Source organism: Diorhabda carinulata, chromosome 6 (assembly GCF_026250575.1).
Source record: "Diorhabda carinulata isolate Delta chromosome 6, icDioCari1.1, whole genome shotgun sequence".
Classification (NCBI taxonomy): Eukaryota; Metazoa; Arthropoda; class Insecta; order Coleoptera; family Chrysomelidae; genus Diorhabda; species Diorhabda carinulata.
In genome coordinates, this window is record NC_079465.1 from 16961081 (window position 1) to 16970667 (window position 9587).

At 31.5% G+C, this 9587-nt stretch overlaps 1 protein-coding gene across 1 annotated transcript in view; it reads left to right on the top strand.

Moving 5' to 3' along the window:
• LOC130895726 (uncharacterized) overlaps positions 1 to 9587 on the top strand; it is a 44386-nt gene that overhangs the window by 21915 nt on the left and 12884 nt on the right. The window lies entirely within an intron of this gene.

Sequence of the window (9587 nt, forward strand, 5' to 3'; positions counted from 1 at the left end):
GGGAAAAAGTTGGGCGCGGGAACCGTATCGATTTTTCGGGGGGGTTTTCCGATACTTTTCAATCGCCTCTGTCAAGGATTTTTTGTACGACTAAACCTCTGCCATTGCTTTACCGATGTTAGTTGAGATCTTAAGAATGTTTCTAAACAACTTTTACGTTGAAACCATTTTGAGTTTTCTCGCAAGTTTTACAACGTGGAAAACCGGCTGACATTTTCATACGCAAACGTTTCACACCGGCAGAGTAGCCGTTTGATGATGTAAAGGTTTTACTTACAATTTTCAGGTTGTTATCTTGGGAACCATTTCGAGCCGTTTTTATGTAGTTGCGACATTAGAAGTTAGCAGATTATCAAGAATACAATTATACCAATACCAATATCAGAAATATTGCGTCAAGTTTTGTCAGCATGTGGTTTTAAAGACAAAAAACTGAATAAAAAAATGACAATAACCGAATCGTCAAGGATAGTTCGATTGCGACAATATTATTTGCGTCAGATTAAAGACTACCGAAGTTTTAATAGTCATATAACTTATCTAGATGAAAAATGGTTTGACAGTCACGATGTAGTACATGTAGTAAATTTCGGTTGGGTCATGTTCTAAAAAGAAATGCATTATAATATTAGCCGGTGGAAGCAAAGACGATTTCGAGTCTTTGCAGCTGTGCAACTGATTATCTTGAAGATATGACAGAAGAATTATTTGAAAGGTGGTTTAATGAACAGCTTTTACCTAATATTCCACCACAGTCAGTAATCGTTATGAATAAGGCATTCTATCACTCGTGGCAATTCCTCAAGATACCAAATACGAGTAGTAGCTAAAATTTTAACATTCCTTCCTGAAAAGAAATATTTCTTTTAACCCTATAGAGTTAATATGGGCAAACGTAAAATCACAATTGCGAAAATGAAATCATTCTCCAGAACTGAGTAAAGAGGTTGTATTACTCGTGAAGAAAGTTCTAGCAGCAGATCGCCAAGAGCTTTGGAAAAACTGTGTTGAACATGTTATCAAAGAAGAAGTTGAGTATGTGGTATGCTGGATATATATATATATATATATATATATATATATATATATATATATATATATATATATATATATATATGTTGGTTTGTTGAGGTGCAACCGATTGAATCCTTTATTGAACTCCCACCCTGGCAGCTGTATAAATGCAGTAAAAAAATAAAATGAGAAAAGAAGCTGGAGCACGGATGGAAATTACTTGAAAAGAAACGAGTAGGTAGAACATATTTGAATAAAAAGGAGTTTATGTTTTAACATATAAAAACACTGGATCAATATATTTTTCATCATCATCAAAAATCTATTCTGTTCCCCAAATAAATAGAAAATACCAATTTACACGGAAACTATTATACAAAATTTGCTTAAAACAAAAGGTAATCAATAAAGATAATTGGAACTTTTTGTGAGCACCATATTAAAAATTATATACTTGACCAGCATATATATATATATATATATATATATATAACCAACGAATTTCTCTCTCTCTCTCTCTCTCTCTATATATATATATATATATATATATATATATATATAAGTGGAGCTTGCAAGTAAAAACGGCTCTTCTCGGTTTGTTTTTTTTTTCTATTTCTGCTTTTTTTTTATTTTTTAAAGTTTTGTGTTATTTTTGTTTATTTTAAATTTGGGTGGGTGGGTACAGTTGTGGATGTATTATTCTCTATCATCGGCCATTTGACTGGAGAACCGGTTATATCATCACAAATCTACTAAAATTGACTTTGATTTGAACCCTGAATGTAGATTGGTAGAGGAGGATTTTGATTACATTCCGAGGTTTTATTGAACATCTCTATTGGAGTGAGAGTTCGATAAGAAATTAATTTCCTCAAAAACTCGAATGTTAGAATAAATGAATTAGAATTGGCTACTGTGCCACAATACGTGAACAAAGAAATATTCAAAATGTTTGAAGAGAAACATAACAAGCCGAACAATGATTTCAGTTTTCTCATAACTGAAATCTGGTCGAAATTACAGGTAAAAAATCTATTTCGGTCTTTATCATCGAAATAGGTGGAACCGTCAATTTTTTATCTGTTATTTTGAGCCGATTTTATATTAAAATAGACCTTATATCACTATAAATCAATACAAAAGAAATTATGTAATATATTTATACAGCCGGTCTCACTACTTAATTTGCAAACTTCGTAACATAATTGTAGCGAAATTAATGTTAATTTTTTCAAATTTTTTGTGTCCTGTTTGTTCAAAATTTGAATATAATTCCAGTTATATCATTTTTTAGCTATAGTATTAGCTATATCAAGTCTAATTTTATTATTCTGCGATATTTCCAATAATTATTGGAGGGGGGGGGGGTTACAACAATTGATTATCAATTTCATTTTACGCACTGGAAATTTATACCCAAAATTTATTATCATTAGAAATACTTTTGTTGTTTATTCAAAATTCCCTTTGTATCATTTCTATTTTTCAAAGCGGCGCGGCGTCGTAATTATTAACATACTACAATTGATTATTTCTATGGGATGATAGCCAAAAAATAAAAATAAACAGTGATATAAATGTCAATAGAAATAATTCAAATATAATTATAGGTTTTTAGAGTGGTTTGGCATAAGCCCATAGTACAGTGCGAGTCACGTTAAACGGGACCCAACGGTAACACAAACAAAGTTATTATGAATTCCATTGGGAGATATAATCCTCCAAAAATAGATTGAACATTCATCCTTTATGGTATTGTTAATGTGTTAATTTATTCTTTAACAATTTTTTCTCACATTTCAAACTTTTTTTAATAATTTTAATATTCTATTATTTCTCCATCATTGGAACGCCGATTGCGTTACTGCTGTAGCAGAAAATGAAATTAAATCAAAAGTTCTGCACTTATCTTAAAAATCTCAATTCATAATCGAAATACAAAATAATAAATTTTTCTTATGTCACATTTTATAAAACTAAAAATAACATAAAACTAGAATGGTATAGAAGACGAACTTGGTTCTCAAGATATTTAAACTTCAATTGATGTCATCCTATGTCACAAAAAAGATAAGTGATAATAGGTTTGGCTGATAAATCTACTCAAAAATTCTGCAAACTTCGAAATAAATGGTAATCAAATGATGCCAGATCAGGGCTTCATGGAGGATGTGGCATCACTTCCCAGCCAAGTTCCAATAGTTTCCCACGAATTGCCAAAGATGTGTGAGGCCTTGCATTATCTTGATTGAGCACTAAACCTATCCGATTTGACAATTATGGCCGTTTTTCTTTGGTTTGGTGGTTTGTGCTGGTTCATAGTGTTTACTCCATGATCGTTTTCGAACTATGTTACTGTACAGAATACATTTTCCATCACCAGTGATGATTCTTTTCAAAAAAGGGTCAGTTTCATTGCGTTTAAGATGGATATCGAATTTGTTGATTCTTTGTGTTAAACGAATTTCTTTCAATTCGTGAGGTACCCAAATATCAAACCTCTTAACTTCTAAAGTTACGTCAATTTGACCAGTATTACGTGACAAACGGCAAAGTACAGCACTAACATAAGTTATTCAAATAATAAAGCAAAGCTCTCTATTAGTAGAAAACGAAAATACTTGAAAATCTAAAATATCATATATAAAGTATATTGTAATGATTGTGACGCTATTTACATAGGACAGACATCTTAATGCTTATAAACTAGAGTAAAAGTTCATCAATATGATAGAGAAGATAAAACACATTAGCATACAATGAAATATAAAAAAAACATACATTAAATTTTAAAATTTTTCAAAACGGAATTAACTGCACGAAAAAGAGAATGGTTCATATACTTAGGATCGAGAAAGCTGTCAATGATAAAAACTAAACAATTTGAGTAAAATTTATAGCTCTATTTTATAAATTTTAATGCATATAGGTGAATGCTACATATTTTTGAAATATAAAAATTGAGAAAAAATTTATTTTTCTCATTAAAACAGATTTCTATTTTGATTGATTAACATAATAACGCAAATAGTCAATGGCAGGTCATGTATTGATAAAGAAACTTAATCCTTAAACAGGTCTTTTAGGCACGGTCGATTTCATTTCGCTTCCGGGAGAGCCCGTACTCACTGTTGGGCTTGAGGTTTTAGAAGAGTTTCAGTGTGCTTTTAGTAGAAAGTAGAAAGCTCGTAAGTTTTCAAATTCACCAACCTCCGCGGTCATAGTGCAAGATTTTCAAAGATACACATTTACAAGTCGTCCAGAAAATCTCTAAAATCCCTGTATTCAACTCGTCCCACTGGCAGACCTATATACAGGGCAGTTATGTATTTTATTTTTATGAGGGGGTTGCGTTTTGATGATTCTTTTTTTATTTAATATTTTTCTTTTCATATATTCTGTTTCTGGTCTTTTTACCATTCTGTGATGCAATTTTAATAAATTAATTTTATAGTTTAGAGGTTATGTCCGAAACAAATAACAGTGCGTAATTACTTACCAATAGTCGCAAGATGTAACTAAAAACACCACTTATCCACAATAATTTTCCTTTAGCAAAAAATATCACTTGAATATTCTAAAAATATTTACTTTTATGACTTAAAATAATTTTTTCGTATTACTGCTACAAAGCGTAGCCGATGCACTACGGCTAAGAAAAGTGATTAGATATGCCAATTAAGATCATTTATGGATTGATAGATGGAGACACTGGTTTTAAATATAAATCGTTTCAAGGCACGCTGTGTCCAAGGTACATAGCCTCTCCCTACTCATAAAATTCAAAAACAACTATGAAGCTGTTCAGAAAAATTGATGAAACAGATTTTAATATAAAAAAGTGTTGAATACGCTCGGACCAAATTTTCATTAGTAATAACCCAAGGATTTCGATAATTGTTAGGAAAAATTTTATAACAGGTTCCGAAAACTTACTGCTTAGAAACAGATCAGCGCCGTTGTCGAAAGTCTGTTTCCTGTACATCAATGATTTAGTTGACAAAGATAACCCACCTTCTGGAGGACCTCGAACGGTGACCACTCCAGAAAATATTAAATTAGTAGAAGAAATTGTTTGAAGTGATCGGCTGTTGAGAGCAAAAGAAATTGCAGCAGAAACGGACGTTCCAAAACAAGTGCTCTGAGAAAATTAGTGCAAGATGGGTATTTCGAATTTTCAGCGCAATTGTGACGGGTGATAAAACTATGATCTGAAACCCCAAAGAGATCCTTGTATCAGAAAGGAGAGAGAAGGAAACACAGTATCTTAGTGGACAAAAAGGGGGTATGTTTGGAGTTTTCAAGAAAAGGGAAGGATCTACCGATAGGGACGTTAATGCTCTTCCTAGAGAATTTAAAGATATGAAGATAGTTGATAAGGAGAGAGAAACAATAGATACTGAAAAAATTGTTCAAATACTTAAAGGTATCAAATATCAATAAGAAAAAAGCGGACTGTTTGGTATTTCTAAGAAAACGTCAGGATCATTGAAACAAGACGTTAAAGGAAGCCCAAATGATAAAGAAGCAGAAATCATACATCTTCAGAAAGATAGAAGACCAGAGAAAAGGAGCCCTATATTTGGTATCAAAAAACCAAAAATTGTACTGTCAGAAGATACTGTGAAAAACATGTCTATAACTGTCAGTTTCCTAGAAACAGAAGTAGAAAATTACCATGATGCCAAACAAATTATTGGAAAAACCGCGTCACAAGTTGTCGATAATGAAGAACAAATAACAAAAAAATTCAAGAATCGAAGTAATAACACTGGAAGAAGAGGTATTTTTGGCTTTTTCAAGAAAAAGACCGAATCTCTAAAAAGGGATAATAAAGTAATTACCAAAGGCTCCCCACCAGATATCGAACATTCCGAAAAACCAGCTAGACAATTAGACTTAGACACAAAAGATAGAGGGGCTGAAAAAGCAGAATTTCCATCTCAATCTAAAAGTCACAAAAAGCACCAAAACAGTGATGGTTATAATACGTTATTTTGTTAAGTGAATTACTAAGGCAGTTACGTCAACGCGACTATGAATTTAGTTATTCAAATTTATTTATGCAACAAGTAAGTAAATTGATACTTTTTTTCATGAGTAGGACGGTTTGACGGCACAAGCCGAAGGCGAGTGCAGCAATTCTTACGAGTTTCATACAAAATTGTTTCTACGTTCGTAGACATAAAAAAATTCGGTAAAACGTTCATTTTGTAATAGTAATATTAAAAATATAACTGTGAGCATTATTAATTTGATGTTGAAGGAAATAACATCGTCTATAGTTGTATTAGTACTTATTGGATTGTTTGTGGGATCGTAGGATCGACATTTTCAATGTTGCTTGAAGTCGAACTAGTTGTTCCCGTTAAAATTTTTACTGCGGAATTCATTTTGTTTTTTATTGAGTCGCCTTTATAGCTCTCTGCACACACCGTGCTTCTTTAGTTGGATTATATCACCATCAGAATCCACTAATAGAGACGCCGAAGAGCGTCGAAATGTATACCCAGTGTAGTTTTTTGGATTAAGTAAATTCAAATATTTTGCAATGAGCGAAGGAATTTTTGAAAATGTATTGATACCTACATCTTGATCTGTTTTGACATTTGTGGGTGGTTAGTTCCAAATCGATATTAAACATGTGGTTTTGTATCAGATACTGTCATAATTAAAATATTTCCGCTATTATTAATATCGTTACACTTCATTTTATATAATTCCTTCCTCCGCAAAGCTCCTACGATTCCTAATATTAAAGAAAGATGTTACAAATAATATCTAAACTTATATTAAATATTTTTGCTTTTATACTTTATGCACGAGATTCACAAATTACATTCTTTATGAATGCAAATGAATAAAAAACATGTGAATATTATAACGGACGTAGAAAAAATATTTTTTTACACCCAAACGTCAAAAATCGAACTGTCAACATTCCTTGTAAAATTTAATTATCAATAACATGCACGTAATGAGATCTTATAACATACACGTGCGTTTTGAGAAGAAAACTGAAACTTCTTTGTTTAATTGAATTGCAATAAAATTTTTATTTACCTAAGACTTTATTTGGTCTATTTACACAAATTTAGTTAATTAAAAAACTTAAAAACATTTAGCATTAGCGAAATATATTTAGGATTGAAACAATGATGTCCTTAAATATAGGCAGCAGATTATGCAATATTTTTAAAAATAGGACACGTTTTCTTATGTTGTATGATATGAAAATAAATGTCATGTAATTTATATTGTCAATTTTTGAACAAAATATGATTGTATCCGAACATTTTCTCAACTTTATCAACGAATATGTCTGATAGTAGTGAAAGTGATGAAATTATGAGAATTCCACCGGAGATTTTAGAAAAAGCTCAAGCTAAAACACATAATTAGTTACCGCTAAAATTCAAAGAAAGGTACGAAATTACCTAGCAAAAATTTATGGATTGGCGACACTAGCATAACGTTAAAACCTTTTGGAGAATGCTTCTTTTATTTCTCAATTACAGAAATGGAAAATGTATAAAACAGATAGTGGGGATAAACACAACCGCTAATACACCACGTAAAATTGCTGAATACCTTGAGCTGCCGGAACCAAAGCAATATACAGGCCATTATTTCAGGAGATCATCAGCCACTTTGTTAGTTGATGCAGGAGATGATATGCCATCATTAAAACGACTTGGTGGCTAACAATCTTCTACAGTAGCGGAAGTCTATGAGAATCAATCTTTTAAAAGTAAAAATAACGACGCATTACGAATATCGGAGGCAATTACCAATTATCAATCTTCTTCTTCTGATGTACCGAGCAGTACTACTATAAATAGCCGTTCATCACCATTAAATAATAAGGCACAATCGATTTACAATAATTGTTCAATTGTTATTAACAACTATTATAATAAAGTTTAAATGATTGCGATGTTTTTTATTTAATGGAAGAAAATGAATGGGCGTAGAAAAAGTATAGTACGTTACACGAGCTGTAAGCCCATTACGCACTCATGAAATTTTTCTTTTCGTGCGTATTGATTTATTCACAACTTTTGTTATTTAATATACTATTATATTTAAATTTAACACTAAGGAGACCGTGTTGTATCAGCAGATATAAATATGCCGTTACAGAAACTCAAAGAATGTGAAAGATTTCAATAAAGGGGCGACAAACCGTTGTTTTCAATTATATTCATTACTTTTATTAACTAAAAATAAAATTTAGAGTAAAACATAAAGTACTTGTGTGTGGTTATTTGTATTAACAGCATGATTTGACGATCTTTTGACCACATTGAGCGCTGTGATCAATTCAGTTGTCCCTATTATATACTTCGCTTTCTGCCAATAGGAGACTTTTTTTCAAGAAATCGATGATTCTTTTGTTATGCTCCTTAATTTGACTGTCTAGTTTTTTTTTATTGGACTACGCTCTGTAGCGTTCGTATACAAACAAACAAAATAACTGTTTTTTTTTTGAGTCGATTTATAATTTTTGTCCCATAATTAAACTATAAATAGATTCTAATATATGGACTAGAAGTATTATTATTGGGACGGTATTAGATTTGGTTGTCTGCATTATACGAGAGCAAGGCCGGGAATGCGATTATCAGATAAATTGTTTTCTATAAAGTTGTTTTTCACGGTTTGGCATACTGTTGGAACTAGCACAGACTAATTATTCATAACAAATTACAAACGAACGTGCATGTAAATATTCTTTATAAATATAAAGCAGACAAGTTTAAAAATATGTACATTCATTTTCCGGTACAGTCCAGCTGCGGTTATTAATATACATTTTCCAATTAAGAGTCAATCACCTTCTTAGAAACATTTTCAATTGCTTGGTGTATTTTTTTAAACATGATTCAGGTTTTAAAAATTTCAATTATTCATTTATTGTAGAAGTGCACTTTTAAAAAAAAGATTAAACTGAATTTGGTATCTTTTGAACAATAATTGAAATGGTTTATAAGAAACAAGCGTAGGGTTGCCTAAGAGTATGCGCGATAAGAGTACGAGTTTATTGAAAGTAGGTAGTGTTCAAGTGCTTTTATACACGTTTTTCAATTTCTCATGCCAAATGTAAGTTATATTGAAAATTTTACTGAAATCGGTTCAGCCAAAAGTAAATTATTAATGTTTTTATGTTTTGACTTTGACCTTGACATTATAACTTTTTATGCATTTAATTCACAAGTTTGACTTCGATAAAAGGTTATTTACGCCAGTATCCAGAACCGTAGAGCTGGAGTATCTTTAATTTGACCTTATGCGCTTTACACGCCTTAATAGACTAATTTTAATTCGAGATAGATTGAAATCCAAGAGTCAGCAACGACGACTTCTCCAAGAGTACGCGTGCGTTCTCTTGGATGTTTCTTTTTTACTGTTTACTATTTTTGGATTCCGTCGTAGATAGGTCCTTTCTATAAGAGACAAAGTGACCGTAATTTGAAATTGAAACAGAAAATTTTGGATGAGATAAAAGAAAAAATGAATAATTGACAGTCCAAAAGATCATTAGCCAGAGAATACGGTTAGTCTATTCATTA